General features: G+C 46.1%; 1 protein-coding gene across 4 annotated transcripts in view; it reads right to left on the bottom strand.

Moving 5' to 3' along the window:
• The window catches only part of LRRC8D (leucine rich repeat containing 8 VRAC subunit D), a 127,017-nt gene that overhangs the window by 96,893 nt on the left and 17,278 nt on the right, over nucleotides 1–12,846 (bottom strand). For 3 of the 4 annotated variants that reach the window (XM_040998318.1, XM_040998320.1, XM_040998319.1), the window contains exon 2: nucleotides 3,437–3,584. The gene's annotated coding sequence lies outside the window, so the exon portion shown is untranslated. Of the gene's footprint in view, nucleotides 1–3,436; nucleotides 3,722–12,846 lie in introns of those variants that run through there. The other variant, XM_040998317.1, reaches the window with a different exon arrangement.

Here is a 12,846-nt window from a genome sequence, read left to right as displayed (position 1 = left end):
ACTTGGGCCCGGCGCGGTGGCACAAGTGGTTAAGGTCTTTGCTTTGCACGCCCAGGATCCCATATGGGCGCTGGTTCTATCCCAGCAGCCCCGCTTCCCTTCCAGCTCCCTGCCTGTGGCCCAGGAAAGCAGTCGAGGACGGCCCAAGGCTTTGGGACCCTGCGTCCTGTGTGAGATACCCGGAAGAGGCTCCTGGCTTTGGATCGGCATAGCATTGGCCGTTGCGCTCACTTGGAGAGTGAATCATCGGACGGAAGATCTTCCTCTCTGTCTCCCCTCTCTGTATATCCGCCTTTCCAATAAAAAAATAATAAAAATAAACCTTAAAAAAAAAAAAAGAGCCAAGGACTGCTCAAGTCCTAGCACCTTCTTTAGTGCTTGTAACATTGTGCCCAGCTTATTTAGGAAGTCATTTAGATGCTGATAAATGCTGAGTGAACATTTGCTAATCACTGACCACTCACATCTTAAACATCTCCAGTTTCCTCTCTCCATAAATTTAAGCAAATGAATCCTAGTTCATTACCCTGCTGAAAGACTCACCCAACTATAGAGAAGACAGAGCATAATTGGTCCTCCAGATGTTATTCTACAACAGATGTTATCCCCAAGCAAAGGATGGATTTAGAGTGTCACAAAAGCTACCTACCATACTGCAGAACTGAGTGATGGGTGCAGCCTAAATTTAGGTGCAGTGACCTAGTGGCTAAAGCCCTTGTCTTGAACGCGCCGGGATCCCATATGGTTACAGGTTTTAATCCTGGCAGCCCCGCTTCCCATCCAGCTCCCTGCTTGTGACCTAAGAAAGCAGTCGAGGATGGCCCAAAGCCTTGGGACCATGCACATGCGTGGGAGACCCGGAGGAAGTTCCTGGCTCCTGGCTTCAAATTGGCGCAGCACCGGCTAATGAAGTCACTTAGGAAGAGAATCATCAGACAGAAGATCTTCCTCTCTGCCTCTCCTCCTCTCTGCATATCTGCATTTCCAATAAAAATAAATAAATCTTTTTTTAAAATTCTATAGAAAATTTTAAAATTCTCTAAATTTATTTATATATTTTGATAGTTTGCATTCATTTTGCCGCTTGTGATGTGACTGGTAAGAAGAGGCATAAACACAGGCATCTCACAACTACACTCACATTTAAGAAATCCATGTCTAGCTATCTAGTAAGGATAAAATTAATTACTTCTTATAGCTCATCTTGGCTTCTTACAGCTAATTCAATTAGGCCAATTATCGATGTTATCAGAAAAGCAGCTACATTTTAAAAGAGATTAAAGTTCTGAAGGACTATTAGAATAATGAGATCTTAGAATTCAAATTACCTCCATGCTGCTGAAATGGGAAAGAACAAGAAGGGGAGGGAGTGGTGGAGATCTATCAGCTTGGGGCCAACAGTGTTGTGGTAGAGCAGGTAATGCTGCAGCCCATGATGCCAGCATCCCATATGGTGCTGGTTTAAGTCCAGGCTGTTCCACTTGCATTCTGGAAAAAGCAATATTAGATGGTCCAAGTGCTTAGGACCTTATGCCCACATGAGAGATCCAAATGGAGCTCCTGAATTTGGCCTGGCCCATCCCCAGCAGTTCTGACTATCCAGCGAGTGAACCAGCATATCAAAGATCTTTCTCTTTCTATGTATAACTTTCAAATAAATACATTAAACACACACAACAAATTCATTTACATTTAAAACAGTAGGACCTGGCAGAAACCTAGAGACTGAAGTCCTTGCCTTGCACACTCCAGGATCCCATATGATCATGGGCTATAATCCCGGAGGCCCCACTTCCCACCCAGCTCTCTGCTTGTGCCATGGGAAAGCAGCTGAGGACAATCCTAAGCCTTGTTACCCTACTCCCACGTGGGAGACCCTGAAGAAGCTGCTGGCTCCTGGCTTCAGATTGGTTCAGTTCTGGTCACTGCAGCCACTTGGGGAGTGAATCAGCAGAAGGAAGATCTTTCTCTCTGTATATCTGACTTTCCAATAAAAATAAATCTTTAAAAAAATTTTAAACATAAATTTAAAACAATAGATATGTTATACATTGTCAGCCCTAGAATGGTACTTTCCAAACCATACCAAAGCCAAGTATCCCTATGGTTGACAGGGACCCAAATACTTAGGCCATTAATGCTACTTCCCAGGTACACATTAATAGGAAGCTGAGTAGGAACTGGAGCCAGAAATCTAGCTCAGGTACTGCAAGATGGGGTGCAGCTAGCCCAAGCAGCCTTAGCTGTGCCACACTCAGGAACTCCACAAGGAACTCACTCCCAAGGAAGCCCAACAGAGCACATCCGTGTGCTAGAGAGACCCTTCTTAGCGGTCTCAGATTCCTCCCCTCTGGCTATGTGCTCACATATCTTCCTCTGAATCAGAGTAGGAAGACGTCACTGGCTTCAATATTGTCCAAACAGGCAATCTGAGACCAGGCAATCACCCTATCAAATGCACTCTCGCCAGCATTCCTACTTCCCTTCGTGCCCCTCTCCAAGACCTGAGTCTCACCAGGTGGATAAATATAGGCAGGGAAACAAGGCCAGGCTTTCACTGGGGAAGGAGGCAATTTGACTTCTCTGCAGAGAAAGGCACGGCCAGGGTAAGGCAGAAGGAGTCTGTCGCAGGAAGCCAACACTCTCCCAAGCATTTAGTGTCTTCTACAAACATCTCAGCTGGAACCAGACAAGCATGTGACATGAGCATCTACCTCATGAATCTGGGAAAAGTCATTCTTCACTTCTCTTTGATGGCACATGCAAATGCAAACATAAAGATGCTTGGCTCGAAGTTTTAAAGAATCTTCTGTCTCCCAGTGATGCTCACCAGCCTGATTAAACACCTCGCTCACTCTGGCTCCGGACCTTTGCCAGGCGGTGTGTGCATCATTGGTACCTACCTTTAGTCTCTGTAGCCTGGCTGTCCCCAAATACACAGCAAGTGTCTGGGCTCCGCTGTGTGCACAGCTGGAGAAAAGGCAGGTCTGCACCTGGATGCCACGATCTTGCCCTCCACCTCACTCTTCACCCACAGCCCATCTTTCTTCTCCTCTCCTTCCTCCTGCCGCATCCCCACCCTGATCTGCTGGCCACCAGCCTGGTCTGCACTACCTTCAGCCACACCCAATTGCCTCAAGCCTCCTAGAGTAATTATGTAGATGACCCTAGGTCAAGCAGCAGCAGCAGCAACAGGAGAATGAGAGGGCAGCTGAGGAATTAGAGAAGCCCGGGACTAGCGGCTCTAAGCAGCCCGGGGCAGCCTAGTTTTAGAACGCACCTACTCAGGGTAAAGCCAGAGCAGGTCTCAGGCTTAGCCCAGCCCCGGTCCACAGCAGACCTGGAGTAAAGCAGTGGGGGTGGAGGCATGCAAGAAGACCCAAGCAAAACACCTCCCGCACCCCCCGCCCGCGATCCCCGATCCGGGCCCGCACACCTGGACCAGGCGGCCACCCTGCGTCCTCAGGGCGCTCTCTGGGAACTGGGCTTCAGGCGGGCTCCGCAGGCTGGAACCGCGGCGATGGGAGCCTTCACTCCTCCATCCCGGGACCGGCAGCGGCACGTTACACACAGCCGGGCACTTCCTGTTTGAAAACATAAGGGAGAGAAAGAGCTAGAGCAACCCGAGGGTTGGCGGCACAAAGAGGGAGAGACGCCTGCGGCAGGCGGGGGAGTCTGAGGGGCTAGGCTTGCTTTAACCACGCTGGGATGGCAGCGACCCTGCCACACCGGCTCCCGGGCCGGCCTCCCCCTGCCGCCCGGGCCTCCCCTGCCGGCGGCCTCCCGCCCGCCCGCCAGCCGCCCGTCGCCCGCCAGCCGCCCTTCCGTTTCCAGCAGCTGCCTGGGTTTTCGCTGCCCACATGTACCTAAGTCAGTGGGCTCCGCGGCGGCTGCGGGCAAGAGGACGCCCTGAGAATCGGCCTCCTTTCTCCACTTTCGGTCACCTCCCGACCCAACCCTGTCCCACGAAGAAAAGAACCACCTCGGGGGAAGGTGTACAAGCTTGGGCGAGCCACTCCAGGGGAGTGGAGGCTGGAGTTATGCAAATTTCCAAAGTTTAAGAGCCACATCCCAGTATAGCCAATGCAGTTCAGAACACACCAGGAACGTGCTTCAAGATGGGAAATGACTTGTCTCGTCACCAGCTGCCAAAAGAGAGCGTGTGTGCAGCTGCCACCACGTACAGCACACCAAACCCCAGACCACACGGTGCCCCGTAGGGCTCTATGGAGACCTGCCGCACGCCCGTGGTCCACCAACTTTCACAAAGTCAGTTCCACAAGGAGCCAAATCCCACAGTGTCTTTCCCAAAAAGCATTCCCTAACCATGAAAAACACTCCCAACCTGTGAGTCACAGATAAGTTTCAAAGGCTTGGGCTTGTTTTCATTGTGAAAAACTCAGCCATCAGTGAATGTTGAACCTGTGTTAAAAACAACAGCCAACAGAAGGTTTACCAAATACACCACCTGCAGTGCGCCCATTTGTAACCTGCTTGCCCCTGCACGCAAGCATCAAGTCCAAGGACCTTAGAGCATTGTCTCTGATAAATGGCTCCTTTATGATCAAGCTGTTGGCACAAATAAAAGTTATTCATGGTTCCAAATTCAAATCCAGCACAGAATATAAAGGATGATTCTTCTTCCCAAGAAGGCAAATTCTGGCAGAAGTCAAAAGAAACTATGCATGTTAAGCTTCCACCCAGTGCTGAAGATCCCATTTTACTTTACTCTTCGACTTAACATTTCTCCAAAGGCGTTCCAGTGTTGTAGTCCCAAACTCTCCAATTAGAAAACAGGGTCAGAGAAGCTGAGGAACTGACCAGATGTCTGGGCTAGACAGTAGTCAAATGGAACATCTTTGCCCAGTATAAAATCTGAGCCATTTCCTCTATGCTCTGAGTTTGTGAATTCTTAAAACAAGGAGAAGTCATGCCAGCAACCATCTCTGAATGATGCTGCAACTCGCAGGCCATCGCTAGCTAAAAAGCTAGCTGGCTTCTTTACCCGGCAGAATGTGCCTTGCTTACGCCAACAGAGGACACAGTGCTCTTCCATTACCCATTACTAGCTCTGTCAGCCTTTTTACAATTCTTGGTGGCAAAAGTTCAAATGGTCCTAGGATGGCCACTCATGCCAAGGTACAAAGTCCGTGCAGATCAGAACCTAATCTGCTGACTAATACTTGCTTCTTGAATTCTTTTTTTCTCTGATTCTTTTTTAAGAAGAAAGCTATTGCTACCAACAAAAACAAACCATTCTGAGTAAAGATGTTGGCAATGTCCCATTTTCTCTTGCCTTCTACTTTAGCTCTCAGTTCACTTTCCTGTCATCCTTCTAAATGGAGGTCAAGAAACAGAGCTAAAAGGTAGTAAAGAGTGCCTGTAGCGGTACAAGTAGTTAAACCCCCACCTGGGATGCCAGCAAACTGTGAATGCACTTAGGAAAGCTACAGAAGACAGCCTGATTGCTTGCATCCCTGTTACCCATGTGGGAGACCTGCATGGAGTTCCTACCTCCTGACTTTGGCCTGGCCAAACCCTGGCCATTGTGGCCATTTGGGTAGTGAACCAGCGGGTAAAAGATTTATGCTTTTTGAAAAGTAAATAATTTTTAAGAAAAAAAAAATCAGGTGGTTAAAAGCCTTGGTGTCAATCATGCCTACAGACACTTGCAAGGAGAGTGAAGGAGTAAAATACAGTTCACCCACCCTTCCCTCCTATACCCTGGAGTTGCCAGCGATGAACTACAGATGAGCTGTTAGGGCTTCAGCTGTGGCAAGGGCTGCCAGAATCAGTGAGATGCATTCCTATTCTTTTAGCACTCACAGCCTAGTGAGAGCCTCTTACTACAAACTTCCTGAGAAGTCAGTTTCCTTTTAGTGCCCTGCTCTGTCCACTGCCCACTTCATCCCTGCTCACTATAAACCTATCAATTCATCATCTCCTTTCACAAACTAAATCCTTCTTCATAAACAATTGCCATTTGTCTTCCACTAACTACTCAGTGTGGGGGCGGAGTAGGAGCAGCAGGTGTGAAAAACCACATTTAAGTCAAAACATCTCTTATTTTAAAAACACTGTAAATAATTATCATGTTTTCAAGGACACAATTCTATTTTGAAATATGTTTTAGTGAGGTCTGTGTTGTGATGTAAAGGGTAATGCCACAACTTTAACAGCATCCCATACGGACACCTGTTCCTCTGCTGACTGCTTCACTTCCAATCCAACTCCCTGAGAATGCACCTGGGACAGGTGGTCCAAGTACCTGGCACCCTGCCACCATGAGACTCCAAAGAAGCTCCTAGCTCCTGGCTTTGATCAAGACCAGTCCCAGCCACTGCAGTCATCTGGGGGGTAAACCAGCAGATGGAAGATCTCTGTTTCTCCCTTTCTCTCTGTAATCTCTTCAAAATAAATAAATCATTAAAAAAAAAAAAAAAAAACCTCTTGCTATTGCTGCCTTCATTTCTGTTATCTATAACTGCAAGAACGCCAAAAAAGAAAACATCTGAATAGAAACTACAGGTGAGAAAAGGCAAAGGCAAGATGTTTAACCTGTAGGACCTTAGTTTCTGTCTTCAGGAACTTACAGGCCTACACCTCACTACAGTCCCTATATTGTATCAGCATTGTATTGTTTTAGTCGTGAACAAAATACAGACGTACACCTAATGGAGTCTCAGTACTGCATTCACTTGATCTGTGTTCATCCTTGCTTACATCTGTAGCTTTCCACCTAGACGGGAGCCAGATATGAACATGGCAACTGCATTTCCTGGTGAATATCTGTGACATAAATCATCCTTCACATCAAGTCTTCATGGACATGCACTCCGTAGATGGGCCCCAAAGTCCACAGCTGGCAGAACACAACACAGCTCCTGGCAGGTCTCCCAGAGCCTGGGCACCTACACTGCACCCCTGACTCCCACACGGGACAGCTTTTTCCTGTTCCTTCTGCATTTCATGGAGACAAGTTTCTTCCTTGCTGCCGGATACGGGGGAAAAATGTCAAAATCAAAGGCTCTGAGAAAGAAGCATGTTTCTACAGAGCCCACACAAGACAAAATGGACTTTGAAAGCACTGGGGAGGCTCCCTTGGAAAGTTTCTGTTTTCCAGGAACCATAGTCCAGTCCACAGGTGGAGGCGGTGATGCTGTAAAAGCCCATGAGAAGCTCCAAAGTTCCACAACTCTGCTCTTCCCAGGACTCCTGGGTATGGAAGAGGAAATGACAAACTCATCTTCACACACACACACACACACACACAAGAGGATGCTGCTTGTCTTCCTGTTAAAAGTGACTTAATGCTGGCAGTTAAAAATGTTAGCATGGAGTTCTCTGTGTGAGATTAGGTTTCTTGGTAACTACTACAGATGATTTTTGCAAACAAGAACATGAAAGACAGCAGTATTTCTGACTGCCCCCAGGATGGCCTTTCCATACCAGCTACTCTCTCAGCTCAAGGTTCTTGGGTCAGTCTTTACCCCGAGGGGTGCAGGACTTTCAGGGAAGGAGGTCTCTGGCACTCAGACTCAGCTCCTGGCCTCTGCAAAGCCTGGGCCAGGGCTCTCCAGGAAGCCGTGCACACAGCCAACTGGCTGGCTGGACTGGCATTACCCAACTTCAGGGAGCCATTTCCCATGGTTACTTGCAGCAAGGAGCTGCATCACACTTTGGTTTTTTTTTTTTTTTTTTAATCTGCTTGCAAGATGGTGTAGGTTCCCTTTTGGGCACTGAGTTCCCTGGTTTTGAGCACACTGAGAAGAAAAACACTACTTAAAGCACCTTAGAGTAAGATTTGCAAGACCCAGCCCCAAGGGCCACAGGACCAGGGTGGTGAGCCTGAGCTGGCATCTCTCTCAGCACAGTGACCCAGTTTCCTCAGCTTCCACACATACACCTTCTTTACCCAAGTGAGCCTGCACACAGAATCACCAATACTCACCAGGACAAGGCCTCATGTGCCCTTGCTCATCCAGCTCCTGGACCTGCCTTAGCTGGGAGCAGGCATTATGACTATGTTCCAGAAGAAATGGGGCTCATAGATGCTAAGTGACATTCTGAAAACTGTAACTGATACAGCTAAAATTCACCCTGGTCTGCAGTTCTTTTCATTCATTTACTGTTCTACGCTACAGAGTTCTCACATAGAAAAATCTCTCTTACAACATAACTTACAATATTTTCTTTCAACCACACAGTGCTACCACATCACCTTGCCAAATATGAGTAAACTGGAATGGATGAACATGAAGTTTTGCAACAGATCAAAACTTCATTTTAAGCCATAGCGATGTAAATAGCTATAAATTAGATTGTTTAATCCTGGACTGCAGCCGTTATCTTACAAAATATTAAATAAGACATATCCTCTGTGTGAGATACAGAGAGGAGGAGAGACAGAGAGGAAGATCTTCCATCCAATGATTCACTCCCCAAGTGACCACAACGGCCAGTGCTGCGCCAATTCGAACCCAGGAGCCAGGAACTTCTTCCGGGTATCCCACTCAGATTATTCACAAACTGGCAGTCATGATATGTATTGTGTACACTAAATGCTGTCCTGTGAGATCACTTGCTTTGTCAGTTATTTTTTTTTTATTGTATATTAGTTAATTAGGGTAAAAAGGTTCAAGGGCTACAGGAACGTGGGTAAAACTATTATTTTTTCCATATTGTTTCCTTCATGTTTAAAGGAGGGTATTAAGGGAGAAGGCCCACCCAATTTCCCACCCTCCCCAGGTCCCGGATGTGGGGCATGCTCTGAGGTTCTTGCTCAGGTGGTTTTGATATTTCAACAGTTATAAATCGCTGCCAATCCTACCACTCCAAGCACTATGATGTCGCCGAAGAATCCACTGATTGACCTAATCCATCATAGAGTCTCTGTTTGCCCCGTATTTCGCTGCCAAGATATAGCCAGTTATGTTTTGCGTGTTCATTTTCTGTGGTGGGTATCTCAGCTTTCTTACTGAAGGATGGTTTTAATTTTCCATGGATACCTTGAAAAGATTTGTCCTACCAAGTCAAATAAGTAAGCTAGTAAGTAAGCATTTTTCTTAAAAAAAAAAAAAAACTTTAAAAAATATGTCAACATCTGAAAGAACATGCATCTGGAAGCAGACAAACGCAGGAGTTGGAAGGGAGTAAGTTACACATCACTATCTTGAACCCATCAATTCTCAAGCATCATTGTACTGTAGTGCAAAAGAAAAACTAGGTGAGTAGCCCTAGGTTGAAAAACTGAACACTTTGATTTTCATCTCTCTTCTCCTGCCTGTAGTAAAACAATTACATCAAATAGCATGAAAGAGTAATAAAGTGCCAGGAAGATCCAGAAACTTGAATGTAAATGTTCAAAAGTTTAAACATCAGTTTAAAAAAATATGTCTTTATTTGAAAGGTGGAGTAACAGATTGAGTGAGAGCAAGAGAGAGAGAACGTGGGAGGAACAGAGATCTCCCATTCCTTGCTTCAAACTCCGTATGTCAGTTGAACAGCCACGTCTGGGCCAGAGAGAAGACAGAAGCGAGGAACTCACCTGCGTCTCCCACAGGGGTGGCAGAAACCCAAGCATCTGAGCCATTATCTGCTCCCTTCCCAGACACATAAGTAGGATGTTCGATTGGAAATAGTGCAGCTGGGACTCGAACCTCCACTGTAATATGTGACGCCAGAGACAAAAGCAGCAGCTTAACTCATGGTGCCAAAATATAGCCCCAGTTACCAATTTTTTTCACTAATCCTAGTATGATAAATGCTAACAAGTTTTTATGCATTAGTTCAAATACTCTGGCAAATATTTCAAGCAGATATATGGATCAGGAAACAGACATAGCGATGTTAAGTAATTCAGCCGGATTTAGGTAACCTGGCTGATCACTTTGCTTATTTTAACCAATACTTCTATCACTCATTGGACACAAATGAATTGGGTTTGCTTTCTCCAGAATCAAAGTTCATGGGTATGGGACCGGTGCGACAGTCCAGTGGCTAAATCCTTGCCTTGCATGCACCAGGATGGATGGAAAGTGTCCCAGCTGCTCCAGTTTCTGTCCAGTTCCCCGATTGAGGCCTGGGAAAGCAGCAGAGGATGGCCCAAGGCCTTGGGACGCTGCACCTGTGTGGGAGACCCAGAAGAACCTACAGCCATTGAGGGTACTTGGAGAGTGAATTATCAAACAGAAGGTCTTTCTCTCTTTATCTCCTTCTCTCTGTAAATCTGCCTTTCCAAGAAAAATAAATCAATCTCTGCAAAAAGAGAGAAAAAGGGAAGGAGGGGCGGAGAGAGAAAGAAAGAAAGAGAGAAAGAACAAGTTAGTTCATGGTATAGAGTAATAGGTATGGTAGGGAAAAGGTAGATAAAAAGCTCAGAGATTTTCTTGCAGCAAGAACATAACCAGTGGCTTTGTGCACACCAGGTTAATCCCTTACAGAGTAAAGGGCCATGCAGCCTAGTATGCGTTACTGGATCAAAGAATATTAAAAGGGATACAGTATTTGTAGAACGGAAAAGGCAAAGAAAGAAGGGCTGTGTCCTCTCTTCGCCACAATCCTGAGTTTGAAGGCCCCACCTTAGCCTGGACACACCCTAGTGAAATGAGCAACAGACGCCAAGACACTGAACCCCATGCATTTGGATCTTAGTGCAGCTGATACTGTGTCAGGTAAACTCAGGGTCCCTAAGTCAATTGCAACTCAGGGAGCCACAAGGAACACACTGGAATAGGCATGCTGAAAGGAAAAATATGATACCTCTCTCAAAGTGATAAAGAAAAGACCCCAAGAAACAGTCTTTCATTAATATTCACATTATTCACACTGTTAGAATTATTCACAGTTCTAATCCAATTTGCACATAACATTAATTTGGGAGGCATCACGGGGGCAAATGAGGGTGAGCCAACGGATTTGGTTAAATTAACAGAGAAGTGAGGAAAAACAAGAAGTTCTGTTTCCATGTTGTGTTCCTTTTAATTTCCAGGGTGGGGCTGAGGGTGTGGAATGAATAGTAACGGCTTAGACCTGAAAAGCCAAGGCTGAACTAAATGGGCAAGAACAAGCTCCAAGCTGTAGGGCCTCAGGTCTAAAAGAACAGAGTCTGATCCTGTTATTTCATATACCAGCAAAATTCCCTGGGAAACAATATTCCCTTCAAGAAGACAACTTCACTAGCAAAATCCAAAGGGGCTGTGGTGTGTGGTGTAGCATATAAAGCTGCTGCCTACAAGGCTGGCATCCCAAATGAGTTCAAAACCTGCTGTTCCACCTCCAGCTCAGCTTCCTGTTAATGCACCTGGAAAAGCAATGCAGTTCTTGGGCCCCTGCACTCAAAGAACCCCTTGGCTTCACCCAAGCCCAGCCTTGGTCGTTGCAGCCATTTGGGAGGTGATCCAGGGGATGAAACAGCAATCTTTTTTCTTCCCTAAAATTTATTTATTTTTAGTGAAAAGTCAGATTTTACAGCGAGAAGGAGACAGAGAAAGATCTTCTGTCCGCTGGTTCACTCCCCAAGTGGCCACAACAGCCAGAGCTGAGCTGATCTGGAGCCTGGAGCCTGGAGCCAGTAGCTTCTTCTGGGTCTCCCACACAGGTGCAGGGTCCCAAGGTCTTGGGCCATCCTCTACTGCTTTCCCAGGCTCTAGGCAGGGAACTGGACAGAAAATAGGGCAGCAGGCACCATGTGGGATCCGGGTGCAGGAAAAGTGAGGACTTTAGCCACTAGGCTACCATGCCAGGCCCTCAATCTCTCTCTCCCTCTCTCTCTCTGTGTAACTCTGCCTTCAAATAAATAAACAAACCTTAATATTGTTTTTTTTTTTTAAAAGTTGAATCTGGAGCTCGATGAGGAAGTCAGTCGGGGATGTATAAGCTGGCTCCACTACAAATGTGGCCACCCAGACAGAAGGTCATGAGAATGGTTGCCTGTCGGTTGCAGCAAAGAACAGTGGAGAAAGCGGGAAAGGCTAGAAGTACAACTTAGACTAATATTTTTTTAAGCATAAATTACAATTTCTGATTTCTTTGATGTTGAGAAATTACTTTTCCCCTGGTAGAACTGTCTGTCTTCCCAGTAAAAATCTCACTTTAAAAATTTACAGTTGAGGGACTGGCACTGTGACATAGCAAGGTAAGCTTCCTCCTGCAGTACCAACATCCCACATGAGCATCAGTTCAAGTCCCAGCTACTCCACGTCCCACCTAGCTCCCTGCTTGTGGCCCAAGTCTTTGGGTTCCTGTACCCACATGGGAAACTAATAAAAAAGCTCCTGGCTTCTGGCTTCTGATCAGCTCAGCTATGGCCATCGCGGCCATTTGGGGAGTGAACCAGCAGATGAAAGATCTCTCCCTCTTTCTATAACTCTTTCAGATAAATAAATCTTAAAATAAGAAAAAAATTAAGACAAAACATTGTAACTGATTGGGTTCTGAAGAAATGGGAGGCGGAGGGTGTCTGATGTTTGAAAAACAGTGGTTTATATTCTGGCTGAGTCCAGGAAATATAGTTTCCTGAAACTCCTAACAGACTGAAGAAACAAAGTTATTAGCTCTGTAGCCAATGTGCCAGGAAAGTTTCTTTCCCAGATACAGCCTCTGAGTTTACCCTTACAGGATGGTTTATAGGAGGAAAGCATACGTTTCTAGAGGGCAAGGGTACACTTTCCTACCACTCCCAACTGCAATGTGTACACCATTTTCATAAGTAAAGCTCTCAATAAATGGGATACACTAGGGAAGAAAATCTTTGGATGTCTGTAGAAGTAACGACAACAACAACAACAGTAACAGCAACAGCTAACACTTAGGGTTAACTGTGTCAGGAACAGCCTAAATTGTACT

The sequence above is a fragment of the Ochotona curzoniae genome, unplaced genomic scaffold (assembly GCF_017591425.1).
Source record: "Ochotona curzoniae isolate NIBS_2020 unplaced genomic scaffold, NIBS_Ocur_1.0 scaffold_1037, whole genome shotgun sequence".
Classification (NCBI taxonomy): Eukaryota; Metazoa; Chordata; class Mammalia; order Lagomorpha; family Ochotonidae; genus Ochotona; species Ochotona curzoniae.
The sequence above is the reverse complement of the archived record's forward strand: the minus strand, read 5'-3'. Positions and strand labels throughout refer to the sequence as shown.